This window comes from Phyllobates terribilis, unplaced genomic scaffold (assembly GCF_046119375.1).
Source record: "Phyllobates terribilis strain yellow unplaced genomic scaffold, ASM4611937v1 Scaffold_2__4_contigs__length_985480577, whole genome shotgun sequence".
Classification (NCBI taxonomy): domain Eukaryota; kingdom Metazoa; phylum Chordata; class Amphibia; order Anura; family Dendrobatidae; genus Phyllobates; species Phyllobates terribilis.
Window position 1 is genome coordinate 303,873,737 of NW_027362762.1, and position 19,520 is coordinate 303,893,256.

Here is a 19,520-nt window from a genome sequence, read left to right on the forward strand (position 1 = left end):
TTGTAGTGCCCTTTCATTATGCCCAGGTTGTGTTTCTGGAAACACAAACCCAAAAATATAGTAGGCTGGCATTGCAACAGGAAGGCCAAACGTGTGGATGCTAAATGTGGTTTAGGCAGGCAGACTGGGGTTCAGCACAGAATTTGCTGGAATTCTTTTTGGGGGATAGCGCATTACCATAGACAATCATGTGGAAGCCCCCTATATTTCCATTGACAGATGATGCATCTGAGTGGGCACTTGCTTTTCTTGTGGATTAATTTGAAGCTTTTACTGGGAACATTTTACATAATATTTTGGATCCCATACATCCAGTGGTCTAAGTAGAGTTTGTTTGTTTTTATTTTTATATCAAGATACAAGAAGGTTTTCTGATTACTGAGCACCACAGTAATGTTGAAATGTTGACTCTTGCTAGTGTGTTAGAAAGTAATGCTAATGTTTGCACCTGATCAGTAGCACCCTTTTCAATCTCGGTTAAATAACATATGCTTGTTACTTTTGTGTTTACAGTAAAAAACACTGGAAAATGTGTTGTGGCGAGTGGATGAATTCTCTCCCTCTCTAAGGTTCTTCAGGCTAAATTTTACTGCCATTTATAAAAATAACTTCTAAATGTATTGTTTTGTAAACTTTCTTGTTATTAGTGACCCCACCTCTATTAGGTAAATTCGATTTTTTGTTTTGTCAATGAGGCTGAATCCATTACTCAAGTCAATTCTCAGTAAGTGGTCCCTGTCATCTATTACTCCTGCATTTACATTTTCATGGTTCTTATCAAATTTAGTATTAGGGAGTATTATTATTGATATGTCTCAAAGTTGATAAAGAATATTTACATTTCCTTTCACTACTCTTTACCATTAATGAATGAGTTGTGATCACACTAAGAATACTTTTTATACATTTTGTTTATGGATTTCGTACCTTTCTTGAGTTAATAAAACTCACTGTTATATTGTAGTACCATAACAAAAACATGGCTATTTTTTTTTTTAGAATGTATCTGTATAAAAAAAGTAAGTAATACAGCCCAGTCAAGAAAAAAATGACTAAAATGCCATTGTACTGTCCTCATTATAAGAGAATTTCACCAGAATTACAAAGTTAAGGTAAGGTATCTAAAAATTTCTCCACAAAGAACTGTATGTCTGCATGACAAGTAGGTGCAATAAATAAATGTTTTATACCTTTTACAACTTCTTCATTCTGGAGATATTCTATATTTAATGAGGACAGTACAATAACCTCATGCATAAAAACTTCCAAATAATGTGTCCTCCTTTTCTAGGTGAAAGTCTTATAAGAATATATATGCCATATAAGTGGATGCAAGCCACCTTTACATTTCCCATATAGGACAAGAGAAAGGTATTTATGGAGAGACAATATATTTATTATCGCTAGAGAAGTTAAATTTCATGAAAAGTTAGTAAGATGAATAAGATTTAAAGCTGTATATGTACAGCATTTAATTACCCATGGCTTTCCTGCATCCCATTAGCAGACATTTGCTATATTATAAGAAAGTCACAAATTAAAATTAATCTCTGTTACATTCGTATGTTAGGAGAATGTTGTTTGTGCAAATCTCAAGGTAAAACAGATCTTTAAATGTAAAATTACAGGTTTAATTGAAATTAGCTCAGCTGCAATACCAGAAACAGCAATCGGACAAGAGTGGCACTTGTCAGTTAAATATGTTAACTGTAGAGAACCATGTCTCCATTATACTCATGATCAGTGATAATCTTATCACTAGAATCTCCATCGATTAGGAAAATTAAAAACCTACAGCTCTCCGTGTTCAATTGTGTTTTCTTCCCCTTTATGCTTCCTATTTCTTTCAAAATTAAATATAGTAAAATCCCTATTAAATCAGAGCTACACACATTGTTTTATTGTGTGGCATCTTTATCAGGTGCATACAGAAGTATTATGCTAGCTATGTGACTTGTGTTTTATTTTGATCCTTTGACAACATTAACCCATTCCCGACATATGATGTACTTCTTACCTGTCGTCTTACCTTTCTCACAAGCTCTCATATTGTAGTTTCAAAGCAAATACTCAGGTATTTATTATTTTTTTAGAATTTATCTGTTTAAAATAGTGAGTAATACAGCCTTGTTAAGAAAAAAAACTAGAACTTCAGGTGACTGGTCACTGTCTTTGATGCAGTCTCAGAAACTCTGTCTGCATCATTGCTGGCAAATGATGACACAGCCATTATCTGTCTCTAACATCAGTAGGCAGAGCAGAGCACCGATCACTGCTTTAAATACCACTGTGAATCTCTGAGAATGGCATTTAAAATGCGCAAACCGGGAAACATTCCCTTCTTCTATGAACTTTCTGCCTTCCCGACAATGTGATCATGATATGCCAATAGGTTGCCACAGCAGCCAGGAGTCTCCTGAAGTCCCCCATGCCTGACATGACAGTACACTGTGGAATTGGAGTATATAGCATATGCAATCAAGTAATCACGAGTTAAAATAACTTAAAAAAAAAAAAAAAATTAACTTTCTTTCCTAAATAAAAATAAATAAACACACACGTGGTCAAAATTGTTGGTACCCCTCGTTTAATGAAAGAAAAACCCACAATGGTCACAAAAATAACTTGAATCTGACAAAAGTAAAAATAAAAATGAAAAATCTATGAAAATGAACAAAAGAAAGTCAGACATTGCTTTTCAACCCTGCTTCCACAGAATTAAAAAAAAAATTAAACTTATGAAATAGGCCTGGACAGAAATGATAGTACCCCTGAAAATAATGTGACAAAGGGGACATCTTAAATCAAGTTGTGTCCACTAATCAGTCAGTGGGCCTGTATATAAGACTACAGATACTTACTGTGCTGTTTGGAGACATGGTGTGTACCACACTCAACATGGACCAGAGGAAGCAAAGGAAAGAGTTGTCTCAGGAGATTAGAAAGAAAATTATAGACAAGCATGTTAAAGGTATAGGTCATAAGACCATCTCCAAGCAGCTTGATGTTCTTGTGACTACAGTTGCACATATTATTCAGAAATTTAAGATCCATGGGACTGTAGTCAACCTCCCTGAACGTGGCTGCAGAAGGAAAATTGATGACAAATCAAAGAGACGTATAATATGAATGGTAACAAAAGAGCCAAGGAAAACTTCTAAAGAGATTAAAGGTGAACTTCAACTCAAGGAATATTAGTGTCAGATCGCACCATCCATCGTTGTTTGATCTAAAGTGGACTTCATGGGAGATGACCAAGAGAACACCATTGTTAAAAAAAAATAAATAAATCATAAAAAAGCCAGACTGGAATTTGCCAAACTACATGTTGACAAGCCACAAAGTTTCTTGGAGAATGTTCTATGGACAGATGAGACAAAAATGGCAAGGCACATCAACTCTATGTTCACAGACAGAAAAATGAAGCATATCAAGAAAAGAACACTGTCCCTACTGTGAAACATGGAGGAGGCTCTGTTATGTTTTGGGGCTGCTTTGCTGCATCTGGCACAGGGTGTCTTTAATCTGTCCAGGGTACAATGAAGTCTCAATACTATCAAGGGATTCTAGAGAAAAATGTGCTGCCCAGTGTCAGAAAGCTTGGTCTCAGTTGCAGGTCATGGGTTTTGCAACAGGATAATGACCCAAAACACAAAGCTAAAATTACCCAGGAATGGATAAGAGGAAAACATTGGACTATTCTGAAGTGGCCTTCTATGAGCCTTGACCTAAATCCTATTGAGCATCTTTGGAAAGAGCTGAAACATGCTGTCTGGAAAAGGAAAACTTCAAACTTTCAAACACGAGACAACTGAAGCAGTTTGCTCATGAGGAGTGGGCCAAAATACCTGTCAAGAGGTGCAGAAGTCTCATTGACAGTTACAGGAATCGTTTGATTGCAGTGATTGCCTCAAATAACCAGCAAATAGCAGCAAAGCACACGACTAGTTGGGCTGAATCCCAGGGTCCAGAAACAGTGTCTGTGAGTGACACCACTGCCTGTTCCGCTGTTGTACATGCAAGCTAAGCCTCTGTCTATGATGCAGGCAAAGATGCCTCCCACCCTGCACCTGTCATTGAAAACACTTGCAACCATCACCATCAGCAACCACATCCACATCCTTGTCCCAGCGCAGAGTTCAGTTGTCCCTACCCCAGTCCTTGGAACGCAAGTGTAAATACGCAGCCACCCACTCACAGGCCAAATTTCTCGACTGTTTGCACTGGAAATGTTGCCTTTTAGGCTCATGGAGATGGAAGTTTTATGAAACCTCATGGCAGCTGTCCCTTGGTACTCTGTCCCCAGCTGCCACTATTTCGCCCAGTGTGCCATCCCAGCCGTACACAAGCACTTGTCCCAGAACATTATCAGTGCACTCACCAACGCAGTTACTGGGAAAGTCCACCTAATAATGGAAACGTGGACAAGTGCTTGTGGCCAGGGATGGTACATTTCACTGACAGCATTCTGGGTTAAAATTGTGGAAGCCAGGACCCAGTTGGACCCCGGGATGGAACACGTCCTCCCAACGCTGAGGATTGCAGCACCAGGGTTGCCCTCACATTCTACAGCTCCTGCACCTCCTCTTCCTACTCCTCTTCATCCTCCATCTCCGAAATGACCACATCAGTCGCCAGCTGGAAGCACTGCAGTACTACCTTAGCCAAGCAGCAGCAGGCTCTGCTGAAGCTTATCCACTGAGGCGACAAACCGCACACCGAGTTGTTGAAAGCTGTAACAGAGCTGGCAGATCTGCTGCTCTTACCGCTGAACCTACAGTCAGGCATGGTCATGTGTGACAATGGCCAGAACCTTGTGGAAACTGAGGCTTTGCAACCTCGCACACATACCATGCGTGGTCCATGTGCTCAACTTAGTGGTTCAGTGGTTTCTCAAAATCTACCCATATCTGCCTGATCTCCATGTAAAAGTATGCCGTGTAAGTGCCCATTTCAGAAAGTCAGCTACAGCTTCCGTCGCTCAAAGTTTCATATGTTGGGAAGGATTTGTGAGCAGCACAGGACAGTTGTTAAGTATCAGCTTCAACACACCCATCTGTGTTCAAGTCAGCCTCCACACATAAGAGCTGGTGAGTGGGCATGGATATCGGTTATCTGTGTCGTCCTCCAAAACTTTGATGATTCTATCAAGATGGTGTGCGACGATGATGCCATAATTAGCGTCACCATCCCGCTTCTCTGCCTACTAAAATGCTCTCTGCTCACCATTAAAGAGGAGGCATTGTAGGCGGAGCACGATGAGATGGAGCAGGGAATCATACAGGGTGATGCTACACAGTCCAGCCTCATCTCAATGCAGATTGGGTGATAATGAGGAGGAGGAGGAACAGAAGCTGGTTTCCTGCACTACAGACGGTACTACCCATACCACATTCATACTGTTTGTTCAGCGTGGATGGCCTGAAGAGGGGGAGGATGAGGAGGAGGACCGTAAGGAAAATGAGGAGGAGAACATGGACAGTTGTCCTTTTGGTGGGGACAGGGAAATCTTGGCTGTTGGCAGTCTGGCACACAAGACTGAGTTTATGTTTCACTGCCTTTCCCGTGACCCTTGCATTGTACATATTTTGGGCAACAGCAATTACTGGTTGATCACACTTCTAGACCTGTGCTATAAGGAGAACTTTATATCTCTTCTTCCCGTGATGGACGGGTCTAATAAAATGTTGCAGTACCAGAAGGCCCTTGTTGAAGAATTATTAGAAAAATTCCCAGCTGGCAACGCTGGCGGCCGAGGTCATAGTTCCTTGGACAACCAAGGAGAACAGGCGAGGGAGACACAAACCATATGTGGCAGAGGCAGGGGAACACTCTCAAACATTTGGGACAGTTTTCTCAGACCCTCCCAGTGCCCAGGCCCTGATGTCTGGGGTACTCTGACACGGAGGGAAAAGTTTTGGAAGATGCTGAAGGAGTACCTTTGTAACCGCACCAGCATCCTCCGTGATTCCTCTGTGCCTTACAACTATTGGGTATCCAAGCTGGACACGAGGCATGAACTGTCTCTCTACGCCTTGAAGGTCTTAGCCTGCCCTGCCACTAGCGTTTTGTCAGAGCGGGTTTTTAGTGCCGCCGGGGGCATTTATAACTGACAGGCACATCAGACTGTCAACTGAAAATGCTGACAGGCTGACTCTTATTGACTCTTATCAAAATGAACAAAGGCTGGATTGCGCCAGACTTCTCAACACCACCAGATGAAAGCAGCAGTATATAAACTCAAATCTAGTGGGGTTTTTTTCAGGGTCTATTCCCATGCACCCCTTCACACCCAGACAAGGGTATACGCTTCAGGATTTTGTCTACTTCATATTGTCCTCTTCATTAATCTTTTCTCATCCTACACCACCATACCACCGGGGTGACCATCATGCAACATCCACATAATTTTTTTTAAGGGTGTTTATGATGCCCAAAGGAACTATTTTTAGAGGCCTACCTCAAACATTTACCCCTGGGGGTATACATTCATATTGCTAAAATGTTATTCAGCCCATGCACTTAGTGAATTTGCATTACCAGTCTAGGAGACCCACTCCTTAATAATGGAAAATATTTTTTTTTACTGAGACCCTCCACTACGTTTATTCAAATTGGTATTGGAGTGCATCCTAATTTTTGACAGTCCTTGAACTTGCTGCATATGCAATAACAGTATAGGAGACCCACTCCTTAATAATGTGACATTTTTTTTTGACTGAGGCTCTCCACTACATCTCTTCAAAAAATCTATTCCCTATTGATACCACTGTTAGCTGCTTTTTGAATAGGGACAGGTGCTAGGTATCATCAGCTGGAAATGAGTGTTCATATTCTGGTCACATACATATCTTCCACAGTGCATAACATGATTGATATTTTCCATGCACTCGTTGACCGATTCATAATTTTTAATGGTGATCTGTAAATAGAAATTGAGGGAAGCATACACTGCTGCTTGCGTTCCTTCACAGTTAGCTGGTGCAACGTACCAAAAAAAAACCTCTTCGGAGCAGGTTAAATTCTATTTTTTATTGTACTATATTACCTCTCTTATCTGAGATTCGTGTATGCATGACCTATAGCAGTTGGGATAGCCTCTTACAAGCATCTAGTCAGGGAGCATTATATTATACTCTGTGCTGAAAAAAAAAATTATATTCCCTATTGTTAACGCTGTTAGCTGCTATTAGAATAGGAACAGGTGCTAGACGGTACCATCAGCTGGAAGGAGTGTTCATTCTGGTCGCATACATCCCCAGAACAATCCATAACTTGATTGATTTTTTTTCATGCACTCGTTGACTGATTCATAATTTTTAATGGTGATCTGTAAGTAGAAATTCTTGAAAGCAGGCTGAGATGCTTGCGTTCCTTCACAGTTTGGTGGAGCAACGTACCAAAATAACATCTTCAGAACAGGTTAGATTCTATTTTTTTATTGTACTATATTATCTCTCTTATCTGAGATCCATGTATAGGTGACCTATAGCTGTTGGGATAGCTCCTTGCAGGCATCTAGTCAGGGAGTATTGCATTATACTCCGTGCTGAAAAAAAAATTATATTCCTTATTGATAATGCTGTTAGCTGCTTTTAGAATAGGGACAGATGCTAGATAGTACCATCAGATGGAAAAGAGTGTTCATTCTGGTCGCATACATACAGTGCATAACTTGATTGATGTTCTCCATGCACGCATTGACCAATTCCTAATTTTTACGGTGGTCTATACTCATAAATTAACAAGGTTGACAGAAATTTATCATAGTTGAAAAAAATTCATTGAAGTTGGCAGAAATGTTTCAATTTTGACAAATTAATCAAACTTAAAAAAATTCCTGATTTAATGTTTCCATTAACAGTTTCTTTGTAGCTTCTATATGTAAGAGGTAGTGGTGAGAGACTTAACTCTACTGGAGCTGGAATTACCACTTCAGAACTCTCTAGTGCCTTGTTTTCTGTGTGCTTCTTTAATTTGGATTGGGGGCATTGTCCTGCTGGAAGATCCATGACCTAGGATGCAAATCCAGCATTATGACACCTTGCAAACCAAAATCCTTTTGGGATCTTCATATTTCAGGATGCCTTGCATACAGTTAAGACTAGAGATGAGCGTTGTTCTACTCGAACTGTTCGCCAATCTCAAATTCGAGCTGTTTTGGGCGGTGTTCGAGCCGGTCGGCGAACACGAACAATTTGAGAAAAATTCGGCTGTTCGAGGTTATGTTCGATAACTGTACGTGCACCAAAATCATAACTGGATTTTTTCTCAGTAATGATGAAAATTAATGTTAATACGCAGTTTGAGTGTACAGCGGGGCGGGGGGAGGGGCAGGGGATGGATCTCTGCAGGAACAATGAAGATCTCCATTTTTTTTTCTCTTTCCCGCATTTGCAGTGGGGAGGTGCAATCTGTCAGCCTATCAGCAGCGCACACACGGAGCGAAGTGCTTTTTTTCACACAAGCAAGGGCATGTGTGATTGGCAGTGTATGTCACATGTCCCTGCCCTATAAGACCAAGCCATTTTCCCCGTCGCCACCATTTTCTCACTGCTGCAGCTGCGTGTTAGACGGCACCGCTGTTGCTGTGTGCACTATACCTTGTTAATTTCAAGCCAATTTTCGCACAAATATACAGATAGCTTGGGAGTAGGGAATAGTTGTGATTGCAGTCCTTTTAAGGACTAGGTTACAGCATTTCCTACGACTTTTATCAGGCAGGTCTGTGCTCTTAAATAGATAGATTGTGGGAGTAAAGACTAATTGTAATTGGAGTCCTTTTCAGGACTAGGTTACATCAGTTCCTATCAGTTTTTGCCAGGCAGGTCTGTGCCAGTGCTGTGCAAGTTTTTTTCACAGCATTTGGCTGAATCTAGCAAAGCTAATCCTTTTTGGCCTATTGCAGAGTGTGTTAGTCAGTGGAGTAGCCTATCTGTGTTGCAAGATATACCACCTGTGTATAGAATACCAATTTTTTTACTGCACCTAGTGAAGTAAAATCTTTTGGGCATAGCATCATTCTATTAGTCCATCTATACTGACCTCCATCAGGTTACAAACTGAATATAATTTTTTTCTGCATCTAGCTCTGAAAAAATATTTGGGCTTCTAGCGGTGTGTGGGACTTGGTCTATTAGTCCATCTATACTGACCTCCATCAGGTTGCAAATTAAAAATAATTTTTTTCTGCATCTAGCTCTGAAAAAATATTTGGGCTTCTAGCAGTGTGTGGGACTTGGTCTATTAGTCCATCTATACTGACCTCCATCAGGTTGCAAATTAAAAATAATTTTTTTCTGCATCTAGCTCTGAAAAAATATTTGGGCTTCTAGCAGTGTGTGGGACTTGGTCTATTAGTCCATCTATACTGACCTCCATCAGGTTGCAAATTAAAAATAATTTTTTTCTTCATTTATCTCTGAAAAAATATTTGGGCTTCTAGCAGCGTGTGGGACTTGTTCTATTAGTCCATCTATACTGACCTCCATCAGGTTGCAAATTAAAAATAATTTTTTTCTGCATCTAGCTCTGAAAAAATATTTGGGCTTCTAGCAGTGTGTGGGACTTGGTCTATTAGTCCATCTATACTGACCTCCATCAGGTTGCAAATTAAAAATAATTTTTTTCTTCATTTATCTCTGAAAAAATATTTGGGCTTCTAGCAGCGAGTGGGACTTGTTCTATTAGTCCATCTATACTGACCTCCATCAGGTTGCAAATTAAAAATATTTTTTTTCTGCATCTAGCCCAGCCAATAGTTTTGGCCTAATACCACAGTTTGGCCACTCAGCTCTGCTCGGTTACCATCCATTGTTTTTTTGTGCAAACAACTCCAGAGTTGTGAATTAGTTAACCACCAAAATGAGTGGAAAAAGGCCTGCTGCTGGTGGAAAGGGGAATAGGCGTGTTGGGAAGGGGAAAAAAGGTTGTGTCCGTGGGGTAGGTGCAGAAGAAAGACCATCTTCCAGCCAAACTAAAATGTCTACTTCTTTTAGCGGACAATGTGATAAGATCCCTTTCTTACGGCCACGCCAATCGCTACAAATTCCAGATGAGGCACAAAAACAGCAGGTGCTTCAACGGATATCAAGTGCTCCTTTAAGTGGGCTCTCCTCCACATCAACTTCAACATCACAAATACTCCAGTCCTCAAAGGTGTCACCCAAATCGCACTTGCTTCCTCACAGCTCCCAAATCTCCAGCTGCCCATCTGAGTATGAGGTAGAACAGATGGTTGAGTCTGCAGAGCTGTTTACTCATACTATAGCCTGGGAATCAGAGGTCGACTCCAGCGCTTCTGTGAATCCAGACGAGGAAATGATTTGCACTGATGCCCAGAATCTTTATGAGTCGGATCCAGGACCAGACGCAGAAGGTTCTGACCATAATGTAGACCCTCATTCCCAAACTGTAACTCCTGTTGGTGGAGACAATGAGGAAGACGATGATAAGACTCAAATACCTGATTGGAGTAACAACTTTAGTTTTTTGTCAGGGCAGGAACAGGTTGGCTCTGAGGACGACGGGTGTGATAACGCACAGGGTGATGATGATGAGGTCGGAGATCCCATTTACTGTCAACCCACAGTCAGCCAAGAGATGAGGTCAGCAGAGGAGGTGGAGGAAGATGCTAGTGACGACGAGGTCAGGTTGCGCCTTCCTGGACAGAGACGTAGTACTGGAAGCACGTCAACAACTGCATCCTCAAACACAACTCTGCCTCTCACCACAAGTCGTGGTGGCTCTTCAGGTCGCATGGGTGCTAAGCCTTGCATAGCCTGGACATTTTTTCAGATCGATAAAGATGACCCAACTCGTGTTATCTGTAACATTTGTCAGCAAAAGCTAAGTAGAGGCCACAAAATACATAGTTTGAGTACTTCATGCATGAACCGGCACATGGACATGAAGCATAAGTTGCAGTGGGAAGCTCAGTGTGCTACAATGCGGCCTAGCCGGCCGGGCCAATCACCGTCTGCCATATCTTGTGCATCCGCGGCCTCTTCATCCTCTGTGACTGGGGGGACAGCAGTCACACCTGTTTTGGGGCGCAGACCTGCCACCTCTTTACCCGCAACAGCCAGCGTGATTGGCAGGTCATCATTTTCTTTGGAGGTGGTAACACCAGCTGGTGTTGAGCGCTGTCCGACATCGATAGCACTACCTTTGGATCAAGGCAACCTAACATGTCCGCCTGCATCTTCCTCACAGACCGGCAGTTTGCCGGGGACACCCTTATCAACCCCGTCTAAGCACAATAGCCAGCCCTCGGTCCCTCAGATGTGGACAAGTAAAAGACCATTTCCTCCTAGCCATGAGAAAGCTAAGAGGTTGAATTTCACCATCTGCAAGCTCTTGGCTACAGAAATGCTGCCTTTCCGCCTGGTGGACACAGAGGATTTTCGAGACCTTATGTCCGTCGCAGTGCCCCAGTACCAGATGCCCAGTCGGCACTACTTCTCAAAGAAAGGTGTGCCTGCGCTCCACCAGCATGTCGCACACAACATCACCGCTTCTTTGAGAAACTCTGTGTGTGACAGGGTGCATTTCACCACAGACACTTGGACGAGTAGGCATGGACAGGGGCGTTACATGTCGCTGACTGGGCACTGGGTAACTATGGTGACAGCAGGACAAGGGGCTGCTGTCCAAGTCTTGCCGTCCCCACGAGTTGTGCGTCAATCCTCTTTATGTCAAAGTTCCTCCACTGCTTCTGCCTCCTCAACCTCCTCTCGGTCTTCCACCTGCACCCAAAGCCTGTCTGGTCATGCCACAAGCTTTCTAACTGCGCAGAAGGGATCCTGCACACCTCCTTACTATGCTGGCAGTAGGGCTCAACGTCATCAGGCGGTTTTTACATTGAAATGTCTGGGAAATGTGAGTCACACAGCTGAGGAGTTGTGGTCAGCTCTGGAGAACCAATTTCATGAATGGTTGTCTCCACTGGACCTGAAACCAGGGAAGGCCGTGTGCGACAATGCTGCAAACCTGGGTGCGGCCCTTCGCCGGGGCAATGTCACACACGTGCCTTGTATGGCTCACGTGTTGAACCTGGTTGTCCAGCAATTTTTAGCCCACTATCCCAGACTAGATGGCCTTCTGCAGAGGGCACGGTCGCTGTGTGCTCACTTCCGCCGTTCGCATCCCGCAGCTCAGCGACTTACATCTCTACAGAAGTCGTTGGGCCTGCCACTTCACCGGCTAAAATGCGATGTGCCTACCCGGTGGAATTCAACTCTGCACATGTTGCAGCGACTGTGGCAGCACCGACAAGCCCTGGTGCAATACGTTCTGACGTATAGCCTGGGCCAACGAGATTCAGAGGTGGGGCAAATCACGCTGGAGGAGTGGTCTCAGATCAGGAACCTATGCACCCTTCTGCACAGTTTTGAAATGGCGACGAAGATGTTTAGTGCTGACGATGCCATTATCAGCATGACTATTCCGGTGATTTACATGCTGGAGCACATGTTAAACAGAAATCGGAGTCAGGTGGTGGCACAAGAGGAGGTGGAGGAAGTAGAGGAGGAGGAGTTGTATGCGGAAGGGCTAACATCTGCAAGGTCCAGACGGTCGGCAGCACCAAGGCGGCAGGCATGTGAGGGTGGGGGAGATGGTTTTACCAGGGCGCATGGTAGCAGCCAAACTAGTGAGGAAGGTGCAGGAGCCCAGGAAGAAGTGGAGGACGAACTGATGGAAGACTCATCAGATGAGGGAGACCTTGATCACATTTCTGTTGTGCGAGGTTGGGGGGAGAGGACAGAGGAACGAAGCATGATTGTTACCTCGCCACCAACACAACAGGGACTTGGTGCTCCTGGATGCGCAACACACATGAGTGCCTTCTTGCTGCACTACCTGCAACATGACCCTCGAATTGTGAGAATTAGAAATAATCCTGACTACTGGGTTGCCACACTGTTAGATCCCCGGTACAAAAGTAAATTTGCAGAAATTATTCCTGCCATAGAAAGGGATGCACGCATGCAGGAGTATCAGCAGAGACTGTTGCAGAATCTTACATGTGCTTTTCCACAAAATACCAGTGGTGCACGTAGTGAATCTCACAGTTCCAACTTGCCAACCGTGGGACCGTCAAGTGTTCAGCACTCAAACCGTAACAGAACCACAGTATCTGCTGGTAACATCAATTTTGCGGAATCATTTCACCACTTTTTTAGCCCATCCTTTGCAAGGCCACAGGAGACAAGAAGTCTGACACATAGTCAACGCCTAGAGACGATGGTACAGGAGTATCTCCAAGTAAACATTGAAGCCACGACTGTGTCACTGGACCCTTGCTCTTTTTGGGCTTCCAATCTGGATAAATGGCCGGAGCTAGCCACTTACGCCTTGGAGATCTTGTCATGCCCCGCAGCCAGCGTTCTGTCTGAACGTGTGTTCAGCGCTGCTGGTGGTGTGCTGACAGATAAGCGCACGCGGCTCTCCACTGATAATGTAGACAGACTCACGTTCATAAAGATGAACAAATCATGGATCCGAAACAACTTTTCTACCCCTGTGTCATCCTGGGGAGAGTAAAAGCTTGATGATTGGTTAAAATCACCCTACCAACCGTTTTAAGCTTTCAAATTACTAATCATGTTTATCTGTATCTTGACTGGAAAATAATTTGGGCTTTGTAGCAGGGTGCAGCACTGATCCTATTAGGCCATCTATAATAAGCTTCACCAGATTTAAAATTAAAAATAATTTTTAGCTGCATCTAGCCCGGAAAATAATTTTGGGGCTCCGAGATGCGCAAGACACATAAGTGCCTTCTTGCTGCACTACCTGCAGCATGACCCTCATATTGTCAGAATTCGAAGTAATCATGACTACTGGGTTGCCACACTCTTAGATCCCCCAAACTTTTCGATCAACCTTTTCATTTTAATAAAGACCAAAAAAATGGTCATTTTTGAAATTATAAGCATTAGCAGGTTGTTAGAAACTGAAATCAAACAGTTTTCAACTCAAAACTTTATTCTAGGTGATGTTACATTTTCACATAGGACCCCTTGTTCGAAAGGAGCTTCTGAACTCTCTCGTCCATTGAATTTGTCAGGTTTTGGATGGTTTCTGCTTCAATTGTTTTGCATGAGGACAGAATACCCTCCCAGAGCTGTTGCTTAGATGTGAACTGCCTCCCGCCATCATAGACACTCCTTTTAATGATGCTCCAAAGGTTCTGAATGGGGTAGAGGTCAGGGGAGCATGGGGGTCACACCATAAGTTTGTCCCCTTTTATGCCCATATCAGCCAGAGATGCAGATGTTTTATGTGCAGCATGAGATGGTGCATTATCATGCAGAAAAATGATCTTGCTGTGAAATACACGGTTCTTCTTCTTGAACCATGGCAGGAAGTGCTGTTTGAGAAAATCCACATACATTATGGAGTTCATCTTTAGCGCCTTCAGGGATCCTAAAGGGGCCGACAATCTCTCTCCCCATGATTCCAGCCCAAAACATTACTCCACCTCCTCCTTGTTGGCGCTGTAGCCGTGTTTGCGTGGGGTGTCCATCAACCAGCCATCCTCCACTCCATTCATCTGGACCATCGAGCGCTGCACGGCACTCATCCGTGAACAAAACAGTTTTGAAATCAGTCTTCATGTAATGTTTGGCCCACTGGAGCCGTTTCTGCTTGTGTGAAGTGGATAGAGGAGGTCGACAGGATGGCATATGCACAGCTGCAAACCTCTGAAGGACCCTGCATCTTGTTGTTCGGGGGACGTTGGAGGCACAAGCAGCTTCAAAAACTTGTCTGCTGCTATGACAAGGCTTTTTTGCCGCTGCTGTTTCAACCTGACGTAATTGCCTGTAGGAAAGAGTCCTCAATTTGCCCTTATCAGCACGCACACGTGTGTACTGTGAATCAGCTACATACTTCTTGATTGCCAAGACACTTCATCCTGATCATCGCACAATGTTGATTGTAGTCATGCCTTGACCTAAACACTCCACAATTTGTTGCTTCTCAGCAGCCGACACATCCTTTTTCTTTCCCATTTTGGCAGAAAATGTAGGCTGCTTAATAATGTGAGAGAGCCTTCTTAAGTAGTCTTGCCTTTCATTGGACACACCTGCCAAACTAATTAGCACAGGTGTCTGCAATTGCTTACAGTGATATAAAGAGCCCTGACACACATCACCATCAATGAGTTTAACTGACAAACAAACAAATTCTTCCCTTATCACTCCTAAACACTTTTTGCATAATAATTTGGAACGCGGTGTACATGTGCTTTTCCACAAAACACCAGTGGTTCACGTAGTGAATCTTACAGTTCTAACTTGCCAACCGTGGTCTGTATGGAATTGTTCAATAAAGGGCCCAAAATTAAGATAACATAGATGGGAGAGGTCTCTATGAATAGGAATTCCTAAGTATTTGATACCCTGTGAGGGCCAGGCAAAGGGAAAGTTGGACTGGATGGAATCCTATATGGATTTAGGGAGGGAGACATCGAGGGCCTCAGACTTCGCTGCATTGATTTTAAAATTTTACCATGTAACAAAGTGATCTATTTCAGCCATAACAGCAGGGATGGATATATGTGATTGAGTGATATATACTAGGACATCATCAGCAAATAGAGAGCACTTGTACTCGGTGCCTCCCACCTCAATCCACCTAATATTGGGGTTATGGCGAATTGATGAGAGCAGGTGCTCCGTCACTAGGATGTATAAGAGAGGGGACAGAGGACATCCCTGCCTTGTCCCATTGGTGATTGTGAAAGGTGATGAAAATGTTCTGTTGCACCCCCTGGGCCTTGGGACACCCGGAGCCGGACACTTTTTGGTGGATGCTGGTGGTTGTAGTCTTCGTGGCGGCGATCCGGTTCCGTGGCTCAGGGCGGTCAAACCAGTGGCGGAACTATTTATGTGGTTTTGATGTTTAAATGTCCGACTACGCCACCCGTGGATTGCGGTCAGAGTGAACCGCCGCTACAGGGCAGACCGCTAAGGCTGGTGTTGTGGGTGCAGCAGAGCGTAGCATAACTCCCCACGGGAGGAGTATAGCCTCAGGGCAGTGTATGCGGAGGATGGGGGTGATGGTGCAGGGCAGCAGCAGTAACGACACGGAGTCAGTGATGCAGTTCAGGGCCTTTACTCACAGTTCTTATTATCCAGACCACGTCTGCAGGTAACGGCTGCCCACGTCGTACTGTGCTCACCAGGTGAGGGGCTCAGACAACTCCCAGATAACTTTGGAGCGCTTCACAGGACCCCCTTTGTGTGTCCTTTGTCTGGCCTTTCTTACCAACACTTCTGTCCGGCTGCCTCGGGCCTCCTCTTGGTAAACTTGGCGCCAGTTTCCCTGACCCTATGTGGTGCCTTCCTAGCGGGTGGAGCAAGGGGCTGCGCCACATAAAATGTCAGAGCCTCCGGTTTCTAGCTGAGGGTCGTTTCCTGCCTCCACTAGTTCGGGGACCGGTCTCCCCCTTTGGCCTGACCCCTCCACGCAGGTGGATTCGGGCGTGCGGTGGCGACTCGCCCTTCCGCACCCCTGGGATCCCTTCATTCCTCGTTCCTGGAGCCTTCTCCTCTCCTCTTCCTTCCTTCTCCCTCTTGCAGGCCTGGGCCTCTGTTACTAGGCCCGCCTCCGGAGCAGAGCTCATGCAGAGCCCCTGCTCCCTGCCACTTCTGCTCAGACTTCTCTGCACTGAACTAAGATGGTGCCCACCTTTTATACTCCCTTCTCAATGCACCCAGGAACTGCTTCCTCCCTGCTCCTGCACTGCAGGGTTCCCCTTCCTCAGTGTTCCCTCCCCCCACTCCAGCCAGGGACAGGGACTGTCGTGCCCATCTCAGGGGCATATTGGTCACCCTGCCTCACGGCAATGTGGTGTAATGCATGCAGGTGTCGGGTCCTGATCCACACTCCATCCTTATCTGAGAGTGAGATATCACACCTCTGGGTGAGGTGCAATACGTCTGTAGCAACCGAGCCCTCGGTGCTACAGTTCCATTTATCTTCAGCCTAGGTGACGTATTGTGATACAGGGCCGTGATTTTGGCTATAAAAGGGTCCCCTAGACCCCTACCCCAAGCTTTTTAAGAGAATCATATATGGCGTGCCAGGAGACTCTTTGGAATGCTTTCTCAGCATCCAACGAGAGTATCTACTTACAAATTTTTAACTGCATCTAGCCCAGGAAATACTTTGTGCCTAGTAGCAGTGTCTGCTAGTCAGCGGATTATCCCGGCTGTTAAGCAAGCTACACCACCTGTAGTTTGGACACTTAATTTTTTCAAAGGAAATGCTTCGGGACCACGGGATACTTAGTGAAGAGCATCAGGAGGCACCCCAAGGCATAGGGGCTGGGACTGGCACTAGGATGCCTTGCGGTGGACAGCCGAGCTCGATCCTTATAAAAGCTTTTTAACTGCAGCAGCTTTAGTGGACGCTACTGGAGCTGGAATTACGCGGCTGCTGGCATGAGACTTGCCCTCCAATAGATCCTTGTAAATGGATTTAAAGTGTATTCATTCAAATTAGAGGGACAATTTAAATTAAAAAGCTTAGAGCTGCCTCCACCACAGGGGGGCTCGCTCGACCCACCAGGGGACAGGCACCAGTATTGGGAGAGGGGGGCTGGCCGTCAGGGTTCACCGCGGCTCTGGCACAAACCCGGCGACACGGAGGTGGCACGGGCAGGAGCGGACTGAACGTGTCGGCTTCTCACTTTTTGGATTTTAGAAGGGCATGACATGCCTATATGTGTGTCTCCCCCTCCTTTTACTCCTCCACCTCTTTTCTTTTCGCATGACTATATGTACTTGTCACTTTTCCATGTGTTAGTTGTGTCTTCTGAGCAGTTTGTCAGCTTTTGGACACCTTTGAAGGTGTTTTCTATGTGTTTCTATGTGTTTTTGTTTGCCTGCCATTGGTTTTAACGGTGTTCGAAGGTGTTCGACGAACAGTTCGACGAACAGTTCGGCGAACACACGGGTGTTCGACGAACCGAACCGAACTCGAACACTACGGGGGTGGCTCAACACTAGTTAAGACACCCTGTGCCAGAGTCAGCAAAACATCTAAATATCTTTGAACCACCACCATATTTGTCTAGAAGTACTGTGTTATTTTATTTGTAAGCCACATTCCATTTACAGTAAACTGTTGAATGATTTGCGTTACCAAAAATCTCTATATTGGTCTCATCTGTCCCCAAGACGCCTGCTGGCCCTCTAAAAATAGTGGAGGCCGCCGTCTGGAACTCTATAAATTGTGAGGGCCGCCAGCTGGATATCGATAAAATTGTAACGGCCACTTGCTGAACATCCAAATTTCAAACTTTAATGAATATATATGAAAAAGAAAATTTGACCACCTCAGATGGATACATTATATTGCAGTAGCAATATAAGACTATGCATAGCTGGCTGATGGCCCTCTAACAATAGTGAGGGCTGACTTCTGGCCCTTTAACAATAGTAAGGCCGCCTGATGGCCCTGTAAAAATAGGCTTTGTGACTTTCAGAGTACCTCCTTCATAAATGAAACAGGATGCGTCTGATCATGTCTCACACACAACATGGCCATATAAGGTAGTAAAATGTTAAAATTACATTTACTGATGAATGTATTTTTCACCATCAAAAGCAATGCAAAAGTGCAAAAATGCATCAAAAACACTACATGTGAACATAGCCCAAGGTGTGGAGGAGAATTTTTGTTTTTGGTTATTTATTTTACCTTATATACGTCATTACCCTGGTACAAATGTTTCTTAACATTTTTCCAGGAAAATACATTTTAGCTTTGTTTTTGTATGTTTTGTCAGTCCGTAAAAGTAGCATAATACTCTGACAACATTGTTCACAGCAGTGACCTGGGATTCAGAGATGCTTCCAAGGGTTTCCCTCGTTTCCTGTTTTATTTCAGTACTGTTTCCATTGATTTGACCAATTTTTAGGCCCCCTTTAGACCTCTGGGGGGTGGCCACCGGAAAAATGTTCAGGTTTCTTATTGACTTACATTGGGCTTGTTACTCGGGTCGAGCACCTGAGCATTACGATTTACTCAATCCATGGAACAAGTATCGGAGCATTTTAGTGCTCTCTCATCACTACTTGGAATATGTTCATACAAGCAAAAGTTTTTTTTTTTTACAAATTTAGCATTTTTTTGCTTTTTCCCACTTGAATAAATAAAATTATACGTTTCATATTGCCGTAATGGTATTGACTTGTAAAATCATACTGGGAGGTATTTTTTACTCCACATTCGCTCTTAAAAAATCAGTCTGATTCTGCTCCTGAAAAGTTGGAATCCATATAGTTGAACTTATTTCATATGAGTGCAATGTGAGTGTGCGATTATTTTCTCGCTTAGCATCCATATGACATGCGTATGTAATCCATATACAATGTATTTTTAACATCATCTTTTACATACTATAATGCTCTATGTAACTTAAGGCTAGTGTACAAAAGAAATAAAGCAATATTATATAAAAATATAGATATATATTACATATACTGTATAATAGATAATAGACA